At 43.4% G+C, this 16,445-nt stretch overlaps 1 long non-coding RNA gene across 1 annotated transcript; it reads right to left on the bottom strand.

Moving 5' to 3' along the window:
- Window positions 1-1,720: 1,720 nt before the first annotated feature.
- On the bottom strand, window positions 1,721-2,751 carry LOC127484870 (uncharacterized). The gene is made up of 2 exons (XR_007912055.2): window positions 2,560-2,751; window positions 1,721-2,145 (listed from the first exon to the last, which is right to left on the bottom strand). It is a non-coding gene; the product is annotated as an uncharacterized lncRNA (long non-coding RNA).
- Window positions 2,752-16,445: the final 13,694 nt, after the last annotated feature.

The raw sequence follows: 16,445 nt of genomic DNA, 5'->3' as shown, positions 1-16,445 counted from the left end.
GATGGCCCAAGTCCTTGGACCCCTGCGCCTGTGTGGGAGACCCAGAAGAAGCTCCTGGCTCCTGGCTTTGGATCGGCACAGCTCCGGCCGTTGTGGACATCTGGGGAGTGAACCAGTGGATGGAAGACATCTCTCTCTCTCTGACTTTCAAATAAATAAATAAATCTTAAAAATAAATAAATAAATAAAATGTTCTCCTTCATTTAGAAAATCAGTGAACTTTTGAAATAAAAGGCATAAGAAATGCATGTTATGTGACAGTGCCTGTATCACATAGCTGTAAACACAGGGCAACCTCTCCTCTCTCCTTCTTTGATTTCCTTAAGGAAAGTGTGTGTGTGTGGGTGTGCGTGTGTGTGTGTGTGTGTGACAGAGAGAGAGAGACACCTGGTTTAGGAGAAAGTGTTTATACCGCGTTGCACACTGGATTCCCTGAGAAGCAGCCACTCAGACTGAGTTTAGCATCTTACCAGGGAGGACCTGTGGTAGGGAAGCAGCGAAAACGGGACTGAGCACAGGAGAACCAGTGCTGAAATGCAGTCCCTAGGAAGACCTCAGCCAACTCCACGAGGAGCTCTCAAACGGAGAGGGCCCTTGTTGTCCCCAGTGGGCACAATGAGGACAGGCTTGCTTTGTCTGCCTCGGTCCTCATCGGTCACTGGATGCGTTCCGGCCCTGGGGGAAGTGGGACCTGGGCAGGGCAGGCTTTCCTTTGGCGGAGGCTGGCCTGCTGGCAGCACCACCAGCAGCTGGGGCAGCAAGTCCTTCTTACTAATGGACTGCTCAGTGCAGCACCCGGTGTCCATCACAGGGAGTGTGTGTCTGACGTGTCCTGAGTGTGTGGTGTGCATCTGCACGTCTGCCGGGTGCACATGGATCTCCACGTGTGTCTGTCTGTAGTATTTGCCCTCTCTTGGGTCACAGACTGTGGTAGCTGTGCTGGGGGCCAGGAGGCAAGCGTTGTCTTGGTCATCCACCCAGCTTCAGTGGCCCCTGCAATTCTTGCCGGTCCCTTGTCCAATTTGGACCTGAAGAAAGGTGTGCAATATGGGATTGGCAGTGGAGATGGAATGCTCTCTGCTAGGAACTGATTTCCAGTGTCCCTTTGGGAGTGACAGTGGGGTTATCTTCCCAGGCTCCCCTTGCTTGCAGATTTCATATGGATACAGAGCTGTACCTGCCACTGGCCCTCTCTGCTGGGTACCCTGCAGGGTTGTGATGCCTGGACTGAATTTCCTGAGCTACAAGGGTCCGAACAGGACTTTGAGGGCTCTGTCCCCAAGGAAATCTCCGTCTTCAGGACCTTCTTGTCCACCCTGTTATCAGAAGTTGGGATGGGAGAACCTGCCATGAGCCAGGCTCCCTTGGCAGAATCCTCCATGAGCTCAGAGTCAGGGAGGACTTGGGGTGGCCTGGGAAAGAGTTTGATGCAGCAGGAAATGGGTCATCTCGTGGTGGTCGGTGCCCACATCTGTCCTCCTCATCAAAGGACTTGCATCCAGGGCAGAGGCCAAATGGACTTGGGAAGGGAGCTCAGCAGGGTGAGGGTCCGTATCCAGCTCCACAGTGATGGTAAATGCAGGTCACTGGATGCCCTCCATGTCCTGGCACTAGCTGCAGGCTGGGCTCTATCTGAGCCACAGCCCTCCTTTGCAACTTGATGCTTTACCAAATACTTCCCCAAAGAGCCTGTGACTCACTGTCAGAGAAATAAAATGCCTCTTTTTCTACAGGTTTATTTTGTCATGTTATTTTACACATGCCATGATTGCCTATGGCAGAGTAACCCTGCTGGGGAAGCACAGGGCAGAGTGGCAGGCGGTTTTATGCCCTTGAATTCTTGAGTCCTAGAACCGGAAGAAGCCTGAGACCATCGCATCCAGGCTCTCGCCTCACAGAATTCTCCACCTCCTCCCTCCTCCTGTTGATGCCCGGATGGATATGCGAGTGGGTTCCTGCAGAGCGAGCCCTCTCCTCACCTCCTGCCGCCAGCCTGATGCATCCTGCACTGGTCAGAGGGCTCCAGAGGAGTGGTGACTTGTCCAGGCCACACAGCTGCTCTGAGGCAGGAACAGGACCAAATCCCAGCCTCCTATGGCAGAGCAGTGCTGGCTCAGCCCCGGGAGACCCTGGCTTCCTTTTGATCTGTGTGAATGGAAGATAAAAGCAAACACCATGATTTGTTACCATAATGAGTTAGCAGGTGCACAAGCCCCTACACTTCCTAACACACACATACACATAACACACACACACCACCACCACCAACACCACTACCACCACCACCACCACCACCACCACTGCTCACATATTTAGACACCTAGACTGCCGATAGAAACTAAGGCTTCTTCTTTTACCGTGTTGATTTCTCCTAACTCAATCCCTAGCACACTGTGCTGCTCAATGAATGCTTATTGAATAAGCGAGTGAATGCTGAATATTAATGGTTGTTTATTTTCCTAAGATCCCCATGGCTGTCACTATCACCTTGATTCACACTCCCAAATAGAACATTTTCACACAAGAGGTGGGGGGAAGGAAGAGGAGTAAACAGTGCACCTGTTAAGCCTCTTAAGTGGAGTGTGATGCCAGTTTCTTGAATGTACATCATTTCAGCGATTCTCGATTTGAAATGAGCAATCCTAATTGAACAGATGCACCCACAAAGGGGTGGACCCACCATCCCCGGTGCCCACATATAAGGGCTTTAAATACTGCAGGCTTATTGTGGCTGCTTCATCAATTTCTCCTTCTACTTATCCCCAGAAGATCTGAAAAAGAAAACAACATCAGGACTTTTGAAGACCGAAAGCTCAGAAGCTTAAGCTAGCAGCCTACTCTCTTTGTGAGACAGAGAAACAGGAGAATATTAAGAGGAGTGTGGGAAGCTAAAAATATCTTCAAAGCTTATGTAAATTCAGTGCACAGAGAGGCGCTGGCCTTTGGGCTCCAGCTGTTGTCAGGACTGACTTAGATGCCCTTGGCATGTAGAAGCAGACACTCTCAGGACCCGCCCACCATTTGTAACCTTTTACCAATCTGCCTAATTGTGCTCCGTGTTCTTTAAATTTATCACCCTCGGGAGTTGAGCTACAAAATGCTAATGAGGCCCTTGAAGAGCTCCAGGCACACTTGTCCCCCAGCCGCTTGGAAGAAGCGGACAGGTCTGAGACATCCATCCTGGGCATAACAGGCGCCTTTGAGAGGGGCTGTACCCCTCATCATTAGCATAATAGAGAGGGAATCAAAAGATCACTCTATCAACACCCAATGAAGGCATCATTTCAATCAATAGTACAGCTCATGAACATCCCCAAGCTACGGACTCTGCATAACAACAATTCCTAATTGAGAATTAAACAAACTTTGATCTGATACAATTCTGAACTTCAACCCTTTAACATAATGCAGTCGGCTTTAACAAATACAGTTGGCGCCACGAGTCTGTCTGGCACTTTCTATACATTTAATAGGTATTTTTCCCTCGCTGCTGACACTCTGCCTTCCCGGCTGGCATAGGAAAATGAGATGGGTGTCACTTCTCTATAAAGGCCACCCTGCTAAGTTAAGTGGCTCTGGGTAGGAAGCAGGCTGTCATGGAGCAAACTGCACCCTTGGGTGACCCAGAGCAGGGCTGGCTCCTGGCTTCCCTGTGTTGTAACCAGCACCTACTAAGTGTACTTCAGCTCTTAGGAACTCTGCATGCTGGCTGCCAGGCTGGGAGACAACTAGCTTTTAATACACTGATGACACAGTATCACCGACATTAGGGGGATGGCCATAAACCAGGTGGCCAATTACTCTCAGAAAGAACAGCTCATATCGATTGTGCTCAATTCAAATACTCACATGCGGCAGAGGCCCTCCAGCATCCAGATGGATACGATTTGAATATCTCCATTCAGCAGCACAATTCATTTCATTATCTGCCGAGTGCTTCTATAGCCGCACATCCTTGTGAGCCCTGGAAGACCAGGTCCTGGACAAAATTAAGTATGCTCAGCCGGAGCGCTAAAGTAAAAGCAGGAATTCTGCGGCTCTCAAGTCAATGTCCTCTCATCCTCGTAGCAGATGGGTAGAACTCCTTGGGTTTCCATTAAAAACCTAGTCAAGCTTCAGAACACATACAGAGTAGCTTCCTCGGAGCAGTCCTGGCTCAGCTTCTGAACATCTTGAAACCTTCTCACATGGTGCATTACCAGGCTGACCTTCACCAGGGCAGATGGCGGGTTGGCCTCCTTCATGCTCACAGCTAAACAGCATCTTTGCCTTCATTTGGTGGTTAAGGAAGAGCGTGAAGCTCCTCTTCATCAACTCCAGCAAGCCTTGGTGTCGACCAGGGACCGCAACCTCACTGCGAAATGTGAGCAAACACATTCCCATCTACTCATTCCTCCATTCAGATGCTGTAGGTTGACTGCCAGCTGGCTATAGGGGGCCATAGACGTGTGTGCAAGATCTGCCCCATCTCTCTCTCTCTCTCTCTCTCAACCACTCACACACACACACACACACACACAGTCTAGTTTTGAATTGCAATAGGCTAGAACTGCACTTTCCAGGTTGCCGCAATGCCCACCAAGTCTCACGGTCTCGTGCTTGCTTGGCTTCATGCACTTACCTTATGTGTCTGGTCACAAGATCTAAGAATGTCTGCATTTGTCATTCCCTGCCCCCATGTTCCCCAAGATTTAACCCCATATCTTAAGTCTTACCCTCAAACATGTATGTTGGAGTAAACAAGTGGTTCCTATGGGATAACACACTAGGACCACAGTCAGTAGGCAAATTAATAGCACAACCCCAGACTAGCCAATTTCTTCCCTCTGGCTCTAAAGGCCAAAGTGGAAGCAAAGGGATTCTAGAACTAGTCACAGCTCTCACTTTTCTGCTACTCCTTTCTGGAAATGTCAGCTGCCTCCTAGGTTTTTCATTATTAGCTAGAAAACCATGTGCAATCATTAATAACACCCCAACATCAGGGTTGGAAAAGAATATTAATTATAAGGGCCAGCACCGTGGCATAGTGGGTAAAGCTGCTGCCTGCAGTGCCGGCATCCCATGGGACACTGGTTCAAGTCCTGGCTGCTCCTCTTCCCATCCAGCTCTCTGCTGTGGCCTGGGAAAGCAGTGGAAGATGGCCCAAGTCCTTGGGCTCATACACCTGCGTGGGAGACCTGGAGGAAGCTCCTGGCTCCTGGCTTCGGATTGGTGCAGCCCTGGCCATTGCAGCCTTCTGGGGGATGAACCAACGGGTGGAAGAACTTTCTCTCTCTCTCTTCCTCTGTATCTCTGTAACTCTGCTTTCAAATAAATAAATCTTTTTTAAAAAGAATATTAATTATATGAATGAGATACATGTCAACATATAAATGCTTATTAATTAAACATATTAATTACAGGAATGAATGATATTAATGACACTGACCCTACATCCATGGTAGACACTGGCATTCAACGACATTCTTTTCTAAGGGGCCTACATGGGGCCTCAGAATGCTTCTCAGTGTGATCCAAGCTAGCCATCGGCAATCACTTGACCTTGGTGCAGGAGACACAGCATATCTGATACTTGCTCTCCACCTGGATAAGGATCTAAGAGCTGGACAGAAATCCAGGAGCACCTGGCACATCCCTGTGTTGCTGAGCCCTGCTTCTTCCCAAGCTTTCATCCGGCCTCTACCCACAGGCGCTTTTGACTGATGAAGTTCTGCCAGAAGTACACTTCCTTTGACTCTGTCTCACACAACAAATCCTCCCATGGCTTTTTCCTCTTTTCCTACAAAAACTGCAAGAAGCTCCAAGCTACAGATCACCTGTGGGGCCATCAAGCTTGCTTCCTAAGTTAGGGAGATGCTGTTGGCTCATAAATTGTTTCTTCTCACTTCCACTGAAGACAGAATCGAAGAGTGCTTTTTCTCCTTTCTCTGTTCTCTGAGGAACACTGTCTCTGGAGCTAAACTTCATCTCTATCGGTTCTGAGTACATCGGCCTTTCTAGAGGGGAGGCAGAAAAGCAGGTTGACTAAGGGTAAATAGCATCACACTGGCTCTCCACAGAATTATCTTCACAGAAATAGGATTTAACATTGTGAACTTATTTTTAAATAAGGATATAATATCCAAAATGATATTTGGCCTTTTACAAGGTTACTTTTGAAGATGTTCTTCATGATTATTTCTTGAATTCCTCCAAGAATGAAATGCTAGGGAACGAGATTGTCCTTCCTGATAAAGGAATACTCGGTTTCAGTAAACAGTCCCATCCCAGTTTCCCCCCATCTTTGCTCCCAGTAAACTCACAGCTACATGTGTGCTCAGTGATGGTTCTTATCCTTGGTGGACGGCCTCTCCTTCCATTACTGACCTCTCTCACTCTTCCTTGACGTGCAGTCACCTTCTATTAGGAACCATCTCTTCTCCTAGGAAGAGATGGGGGTACTTTTAATAAATGACACATCAGTGACTGAGTCAGGGACAGGTCTCCAGGTCTGGGCTTTCACTGCAACTCAATTGACCCCTATTGTGGGATGGTCCCTAAGCCTTCTCTCAGTTTTCACCAGGATCACTGGAAATAATGAAAGGTTCCTGAGTTTAAAACCAAGCAGAGCTTGTCAATAATTGGCATGTTCTATTTTCACACAATAACAAACCCCAAGTCCTCAAATTTGCATTATTTAAGACACTAGAGAATCCATTATTTCAATTTCCCCTTCACTTGCAAAATCTGTTATCTCAGTAACTCTGGCCTGCAGGATGCCTTCTAGTTCGCTCATTTCTTTTCAGTATGCTTCCTCTGTCCTCACCATGACAATGCTACCAGGTAACAGATAGCAAGAGCATTCTTAGGAAACATGGGAAGGAAAAGCCCAATCATGCATCTTACTCCCAATTGGAAATAGCCTGCACTGGTCTTATTCTATCACAGTGTATTCTTATGGACTCTAATCAATTTCTGGTAAACTCCACTTTCCCACAGACTGACAATTTTATAAATTATGTGGCAGATCATATGTATACTTTCCAAAGGTGCCTTCAGAAATATCACCCATCCTACTTGCTCTTCTATGATGTGACTCATGCCACACCCCTGTATAGACATCACCACTCCTTTCTCCTGGAACCCGGACAGGCTTGTGGTTACACTGATCAACAGAGAGGCAGCATCTTTGAGAAAATATTGATAAAGGCTTGGCGGACAAAAAGGACAGGAAAGAAAAAAAAAGAAAAGATGACCCTTATTATGTAGCAGCAGAAAGTTTGGCAATGTTTCTTACAATGTGATTACTTTTTGTAATATCATCCATAAAAATAAATCTAATGAGCCAGTGGATTTGGTTAAGGAGATTTTCAAGCATAATAGCAAAGTAAGTTGACATTCTGAGTTCTTTGAGCCCGTGTATGATAAGAAACTTGTAGATGAGCCAAAAAAAGGAACTAACTATTCCGTTTTAAAGAAAATTTTAGGAAAAGCAAAACAAAGATTTCTCTCATGGCAGAAAATCCTCAAAAAACAAACATGGCCTTAAGGTGAATATAAAATCCAGGGTGTTAAAATAAAAAAAAATAATTTCAGACTAGGTATGAAGCCAAGCGTGTGACTGCAAGTCTTCATGAGGACCTCAGGAAGATCTAAGCTGATGCCCAGTAGACTCTCAAATAAACAAAAGACCTTCTAAGAATCCCAAGGGCATCCCTTAGACCTTCTCTGTTAGACAACAGGGTTGTTGTCTTTACAACAGGTAAAGAGATTTGTGAGCGTGGGCTTTGACTAATGAAATGTGTTATAGTTGATACATGGAAAGCCCACAAAAATTTTAATGGAACTACAGCAGTTTGGAACTAAATGGACAGAGAAAATAAATAAGCAGAGGCCTTTGAATCCCTTAGCTTTTTTTGGCAGGAAGCAGGCTTTGAATCTCTAAGCTTTTATAGGCAATAAATTTACAATTACAGTTTATTATAGGGGAAGAGATCTAAATTGAAATCAGCCAAGGGAAGACATGTGACAGAGTCTGAGAGGCTTCCAAATGCAACACTTCAGGGCACACTCTGTTTGACATCAGTGTGTGCCATGTGTGTTGCCAATGAAGGGGGCTCACTCAAGATCCAGCGTCCAGGGGTTTTACCAGGACTTCGTTACGTAGTCATGACTGATGGGTGGATCTCCCACATGGTTGAGCTCAGCCTCCAGATCTACTGATATTAGTAACTGCCCTCCACAGCATCCGCTTTGTCTTTCTGGTATGGCCACCCCCACTCTAAAACCACTGGATGCCACTGGCCCTCACGCTAAACAAGGACACTCTGTTTTTTTTAGGGTTTATTTATTTATTTGAAAGGCAAAGTTACAGAGAGGCAGAGGCAGAGAGAGAGAAAGAGAGAGGGAAGTAGGTCTTCCATCTGCTAGTTCACTCCCCAGATGACTGCAACAGCCAGAGCTGAGCTAATCCGAAGCCAGGAGGCAGGAGCTTCTTCTGGATCTCCCACACGGGTGCAGGGACCCAAGGAGTTGGGCCATCTTCTATTGCTTTCCTTTGGGTCTCCCATGTGGGTGCAGGGGCCCAAGGACTTGGGTCAACTCCTACTGCTTTCCCAGGCCATAGCAGAGAGCTGGATCAGAAGTGGAGCAACCGGGACTTGAGCCGGTGCCCACATGGGATGCCAGCACTGCAAACCATGGCTTTATCTGCTATTCCACAGTGCCGGCCCCAAAAAGGACAAACCTGTTTGTCTCCTAGAAGCTAAGGCAGAAGTTAAACCTCTCCTTGGGTAAACCAATTTCCTTACTACACAATGTAGCTACAAGAAAATGTTAAATTACCTATGCTTTCACATGACAGTTTCATTAAATAGCACTTAACTGTAATTTTCTGTAACCAACATTCTGTAGTCAGTCCTATACTCATTCTCTATAATGTCTTTAGTTTCATATCACCAAGTTGTGCCATCTTCTGTGATTGTAAATATTTCTTTATCTTTTTTTTCTCATTTCCAGTGTGACCTATTAGGAACTTTCTCTACTGTTATTCTTCTTTTCTAACACACTAGAATATTGAATTTGTCTACATTTTTTAGACTACCTGGTCTATTTTTGGCTGATCAATCTGGCATACTTCTCAGTAAATGAATTTTCTCCATGCATGGAGTTTCATTTTTCATGAGCTCATCATTTGGGCAATCTTAAGCCTATCTAGGAAAACACTAATGGTATCTAGTAACTGTGTTTTTAATTGAATATATCTTCCTCTCTATTTAATTGTCCATGCCTTATATGTATGAGTGGAGTCCAAGTCTTCATAGATCCTAGATATGATGACTAGGTTTCTTCAGAAGTTTTATTCACCTTTTAAAACTAGTGAAACGAGGGGTAGATGTGGTACAGTGGGTTAAGCCATCACTTGAGACATATTCCATATCAAACAGCCTGGTTCAAGTTCTAGTTCCTCCACTTCTGATCTGGTTTCCTGTTAATGCACATTGGAGGTAGCAGACAATGGCCTAAATGCTTGGGTCACTACCACCCAAATGAGAGACTTGGATGGAGTTCCTGACTCCTGACTTTGGCATGACCCATCTGTTACAGCCATTTGGGAAATAAAGCAGTGGATGGAAGATTTCTCTCTCTCTCTCTCTCTCTCTCTCTCTCTCTCTCTGTGTGTGTGTGTGTGTGTCTCCCTCTCTCTTTATCACTCTGCTTTTGAATAAAAAAACTTTTTTAAAAGTAGTGAAACAATGGTGCGGGCGCTGTGGAGCAGCGGATTAAAGCCCTGGCCTGAAGTGCCAGAATCCTGTATGCGCACCTGTTCTAGTCTCAGCTCCTCCTCTTCCGATCCAGCTCTCTGCCATGGCCTGGGATAGCAGTGAAGGATGGTACAAGTCCTTGGGCACCTGCACCCACGGTGGAGACCTGGAGGAGGCTCCTGGCTTTGGATCGGCTCAGCTCCTACCATTGCAGCCATCTGGGGAGTGAACCAGCAGATGGAAGACCTCTCTCTCTGTCTCTAACTCTCTCTGTAACTCTTTCAAATAAATAAAATAAATCTTTAAAAAAATAGTGAAACAAGAATTACATTTGATAACATTCACCAGATCCCTTGTGTAATGGCCCCAAAGACACAGTCCTCTTCCTTACTGGCCATTTCAGGGCTACATTTAGCGCTTTCTTGGTCAATATTTTGGCACTGCTAAAATATAAAAGTGCTGGTTCATGCATCATTTATCCAGTGCCTGTGCTATTAAGTAAAAGTGGTAAAAACATGAAAGAGACATTTCTTCCTTCAATGAGTTCCTATCCTGGAATGGAAACCTGACAAAAAGGCTTTACATGGCCAATGTGTTTTAAGATTATGAACTCTATGGAGCAGTTAACCTAAAGATAGAACAAGAATTAAACTCCTAAACCCACAGACTAAAGATCCCCTACGGAATTTGCTTCACACTATTATTGGTCTATACTTTGTTAGAAAAAAATAAAGTTATTAGTCTTAATAAGGCCTCAAGTGAAATGTACTCACTCTTAATGAACACGTGCTGCAGCAACTGGGTAAAATCAACTGAACTATGTCTTTGCAACTGAAATTCCTATCTCTTGGATCTTATGTAGTTAAAATAGATTATCAAGTATGTTTAGAGAAAAAAAGAAAAAATAAAATTATGTTTAGATTTGCTTATCTTCTTACACCATTCCATTCTATCATGGGGCATACACCAATTAAGATATGTTAAAATATTAATATTTTATTAAAATATAATAAAATATATACCCATTTTTATGAACACATTAATCACTAGTGCAAAATCAAAACAACTCAATTTTTCTTCTATGATTAGCTCTAGAGGTGAGCAAGAATTGCACAAAATTCTGCAAGCTCAAGCAGTTCTTTAATAGTGACTTTTGAAGAAGTTTTAAAATTTTGATGAAGTACAATTGATCAATTTTTTCATTTTGGATAATGGTTTTACTGTCAGCTCTAAGAAATATTTGCCTAACTAAAGGTCACAATGATTGTCACCTATGGTCTCTTCAAGAAGTTTAGGTTTACATTTAAGTATATGATCCATTTTGAACTAATTTTTTTAATATACAAGATATGGATTGAATTTCTTTGTTTGACATTCAGATATAAAATTGATCCAGAACCTCTTGTTGAGAAGACCACCCTTTCCCCATTGGATTTATTTGCACCTTTGTTGAAAGTTACAAGTTCCCATACTTATGTGTATGTTTCCAGATCATCTATTCAGTTTGATTGATCTGTTTATCTATCTTGGCATCAATACCAAGCTATCTTTATTATCACAGCCTAACAATAAGTCTTGAAATCAGTAGTTTTATTTCTTATACCTCACTTCTCTTTATCAAAGTATTCTAGTTACTCCAGTTCCTTTGTATTTCCACAGAATTTTTGAACCAGCTTGTTAGAATTTCATCATAATTGTTTGAATCTGTAGGTCAATTTGATGGGATTTTGACCTTTAGATCTCAGTTTACTAATTCATGGCTTAGAATGTTTATATTTAATGTAATTATTTATACTGTTCAGTTTAAAAATGTATCATCTTGTTATTTTTCCTCTTTGTGCCATCTTGCTCTTATTATTGCTATTTTCTTTCTCTACTTTTTAAAAAAATAGATTTTAAAATTTTTATTTGAAAGGCAAAGACAGAAGGAGAAAGAGACAGAGGGAAACAGAGAGAGAGAGAGAGAGAGAATAGCTTCCATGTGCTAGCTCACTTTTTGAATGCCCACAAACAGCCAGGCTGGACCAGGCTAACACAAGGAGACCAGAACTCAATCTGGGTCTCCCTACATGGGTCGCAGGAACCCAAGCACTTAAGCATCATCTACAGTGTCCCATGGTGTGGATTAGTGTGAAATTGGGATCAGAAACAGAAATGAGACTTGAACTCTGATATGGGATACAAGCTCTCCAGGTGGTGCCAAATGCCCATCCCCCTTTTCCCCACTTTTTATGCCTTACTTATTAATGCTTTTAGTAATTCTGTTACACCTAATTTTGGCTCATTAGCTATGTCATTGCTTTGTTATCTTAGTGCTTGCTTTGAGGTTGTTAATACATCTTTACTTAATCACATTCTGCCTTCAAATGATATTATACAATATCAAATATAATATAACTTTAAATAGGATACTTTCATCTCTCCCTTCCCATTCTTTGTGCCAATGTTATCACACATTTTACTTATACAAATGCTATAAACCCCATAATGTTATTATGATTTTGGCTTAAATAAGCAATTTTTAAAAAATATTTATTTATTTCAATGGCAAAGTTACAGAAAGAAAGAGAGAAAGAGGAGAATCGTCCATCTGTTGGTTCACTCCCCAAGTGGCCACAACAGCCGGAGCTGGGCCAATCCAAAGCCAGGGGCCAGAAGTTTCTTCCAGGTCCCCTAAATGGGTCCAGGGGTCCAAGTACTTGGGCCATCTCCATCTGGATTGAGTGGATTAAGCCACTGCCTGTCAGCACCATTGGGGTTCTGGCTGCTCCTCTTCCTATCCAGCTCCTGGCTAATGCTCCTGGGAAAAAGCAATGGAAGATGGCTCAGGTTCTTAGGCCTGCACCACCTGTAAGGGAGACTCAGATGGAGATTCTGGCTCCTGGCTCCTGTAAAAGTATTTATTTCACCTTTGTTTTGAGATAATGTCACTAGGTATAAAATTTTTTGACTACTTTAAAGATGCTATTCCACTTCTCACTGGCACTAATTCTGATGTTTGCTGTGCTTAGAATTTACTGGGATTCCTATATTTCTAAATCTATAGGTTTCATCAAGTTTAGGAAAAATTCACCCATGATTTCTTCCACTATTTTTTCTACCTTCTGCCTCCTTCAGGGACTCCATTTATCTTGTTGTTAGACTGAAACTGTCCCATAGTTTATTTTATAAAATTCTTTTTTTAAAAAAAAAAAGGATTTTTGCTTATTTAATTTAGAGGTAGAGTTACAGACAATGAGAGGGAGAGAGAGAGAAAGGTCTTCCGTCCGCTGGTTCACTCCCCCAGTGGCAACAATGGCCAGAGCTGAGCCGATCTGAAGCTAGGAGCCAGGAGCTTCTTTTGGGTCTCCCACGTGGGTGCAGGGGCCCAAGAACTACTGCTTTCCCAGGCCATAACAGAGAGCTGGATCGGAAGAGGAGCAGCCAGAACTCGAACCAACGCCCATATGGGATGCCAGTGCCACAGGCAGAGGGTTAACCTCCTGGGCCACAGTGTTGGCCCCTAAAATTCTTTTCTTTGTGTTTCATTTTGGAGAGTGCCTATTCCTGTGTCTTTTGCTTACTAATTTTCTGCATTGTCTAATACACTGTTAATCTTTCTAGTATAGTTTTTTATTTCAAATATCATAATTTTTAGTCTGAAGAAGTTTTATTCAGGTCTTTTCAATATTTCTCCTGTCTCTACTTAATTTTTTTAAACACATGGAATAAGTTATAGGAACTATTTAATACCCCTTTCTTTTAGTCTAACATCTGTGGCTGTTCTGGACCGGTTTCAGTTGAGTGATTTTTCCCCCTCATGATGGGTCTTATATTTCTGTTTCTTTGAATGCCTGCTAGTGCTTGATTGGATGCTAGACATTGTGAGGGACCTTGCTGAGTGAGGGCTTCATATTTACTTACGTATTTGCATAAGTATTCTTGCTCTCTGTTTCAGGAACAAAGTTCAGACACTTGGAAAAACTTTGGTCCTCTGTAGTCTTGCTTTTAAGACTTAGTGGGCAGCACCAGGAAAGCATTTAGTCTGGGACTAATTTTTCTACTCTGGCCTTTCTCACTGTATCTTGGATATTCTTTTTTGACAAATTCTAATTTTAGGAAAACTATGGAAAGCCTAAAAGAAAATTGTACCACTTAAAGTACCAGAATTCAGGAATCAACTTTTTCTAACTCAGTATTTCACTCCTTTTGGTTCTCTGGACAACTTTTATGTCCATTATTATGCTCCTTATTTAATAAATAGATACATCCAGAAATAACAACCCACATTCTCACTGTTTTACAGAATTTTGCCTTATCCTTCTTTCTAATTTACTCATGAAGTAATATAGATTTTGCAGTTTTCTGTTCTACATATTGGGTGAAGGGTAGATTTAAGCAATATTTCAAGTGATAATATTTGGATAGAGTCTAGGTCCATATGTTCCAGTTTCCATCGCTATGTAACAAATTACTTTAAGGGGCCAGCATTGTGGCAAAAAGGGTAAAGCCGCTGCCTGAGATTCTGCAACCCTGGTTGCTCTACTTCCAATCCGGCTCCCTGCTAATGTGCTTGGGAAAGCAGTAGAGGATGGCCTAAGTCCTTGGGCTCATGTAGCCATGTGGGAGACCTGGATGAAGCTCTTGGCTCCTGGCTCCTAGCTTTAGCCTGGCCCAGTTCCAGCTCTTGAGGCCATTCAGGGAGTGAAACAGTAGATGCAGGATCTCTCTCTCTCTCTCTCTCTCTCTCTCTCTGTCTCTCCCTCTCTGTCACTCTTTCAAATAGATAAAATACATCTTTCTTTTAAAAAATACTTTAAAACCAGGTTTTTTTTTTTTTTGACAGGCAGAGTTAGACAGTGAGAGAGAGAGAGAGACAAAGAGAAAGGTCTTCTTTTTCCGTTGGTTCACCCCTCAAATGGCCACTACGGCTGGCGCTGCACCAAACCGAAGCCAGGAGCCAGGTGCTTCCTCCTGGTCTCCCATGCACGTGCAGGGCCCAAGCACTTGGGCCATCCTCCAGTGCCTTCCCGGGCCACAGCATAGAGCTGGACTGGAAGAGGAGCAACCAGGACAGAACCAGCGCCCCAGCCGGGACTAGAACCTGAGATGCCAGCGCTGCAGGCAGAGGATTAGCCTAGTGAGTCGAGGGACTGGCCAAAACCAGGTTTTTTTTTTTTTTTTTTTTTTTTAAAGAAAACATCTTATTATGTTCACAGATTATGCAAATCAGGAATTCACATGGAAAATAGTGCTGTTGGCTTAGCTCTCATGATATGGAGCACTTGGGCTGGGGGGTCTCAATGGCTGGGGACCGGAAGCCGACTGCTGGTGTCTTCACTCACATATTTACTGATTTATGCTGCCCATCATCTGCAACCTCATATGGGTCAGTCAGTGAGATATCTAAATAGGGCCTCTCCCTGTGGCCTATTAAAGCCAATAAACAAATTCAGTTAAGTGGCAAGATAAAACAAAACAACACTCCAAAATTTTTCTGTTCTCCATATTAACTACCACATATCAGAGAAAACATATGATATTTATTTTGGGGGGACTGGCTCATTTCACTAAGCATGAATAAATTTAATTAAGGAGGCAAAAGCTCTCCAAAGTGAAAACCATAAAACATTAATGAAAGAAATTGAAAATGACACACACACACAGACACACACACACACACACACCCGGGAAAGACATCCCAGGTTCATGGATATTGGAAGGACTAATGTAATTACAATGTAACTTTATGAACATTTCTTTAAAGATGCATAGAAATAGGCTGGTGCCGCAGCTCACTAGGCTAATCCTCCGCCTTGCGGCGCCGGCACACCGGGTTCTAGTCCCGGTCAGGGTGCTGGATTCTGTCCCGGTTACCCCTCTTCCAGGCCAGCTCTCTGCTGTGGCCAGGGAGTGCAGTGGAGGATGGCCCAAGTCCTTGGGCCCTGCACCCGCATGGGAGACCAGGAGAAGCACCTGGCTCCTGGCTTTGGAGCAGCGTGGTGCACCGGCCACAGTGCGCCGGCCGCGGCAGCCATTGGAGGGTGAACCAATGGCAAAGGAAAACCTTTCTCTCTGTCTTTCTCTCTCACTGTACACTCTGCCTGTCAAAAAAAAATGCATAGAAATAGCCAACAGGGAAATGCAAACCAGAATCACAATGACATTATCATCTCACCTCCATTAAAAAACAGCTAACAATTGTTGATGAGGATGTGGAGAAGGCGGACCTCCTACGCATTGTTAGTGATAACATAAATCAGTATAGCCATTATGAAAAAGAATATGGAGGTTCCTCAACAAATTATATGGTAAAAATGCCATATGATACAGCAATCCCACTATTAGGCATATATATATATATATATATATATAGGCAAGAAAATCAGTATGTGGAAGAGAGATCTGCAGTCCCGTGTTAACTGCAGCATTGTTCACAATAGCCAAGATGATGAAATAAATCTAAGTGTTTATCAATGGATGAATTAATAAAGAAAATGTGATTTATATTCAAGTGGAATATTATTCAGCCATAATGGAAGAATGAAATCCTGTTATTTGTAACAGCATGGATGGGTGTGGAGGACATTATGTTAAGTGAAATAAGTCAAGAATAGAAAGAAAATATATGCTCCCACTCATACTCAAACATGGACGCCAAAGTAGTTGATTGCACAGAAGTAAAAAGTTGAAAATAGCATTTATCGAAGCTTGAAAGGAGAA

The sequence above is a fragment of the Oryctolagus cuniculus genome, chromosome 1 (genome assembly GCF_964237555.1).
Source record: "Oryctolagus cuniculus chromosome 1, mOryCun1.1, whole genome shotgun sequence".
Lineage (NCBI taxonomy): Eukaryota > Metazoa > Chordata > Mammalia > Lagomorpha > Leporidae > Oryctolagus > Oryctolagus cuniculus.
Note: the sequence above shows the minus strand (reverse complement) of the source record. Positions and strands in the feature narration are given on the sequence as shown.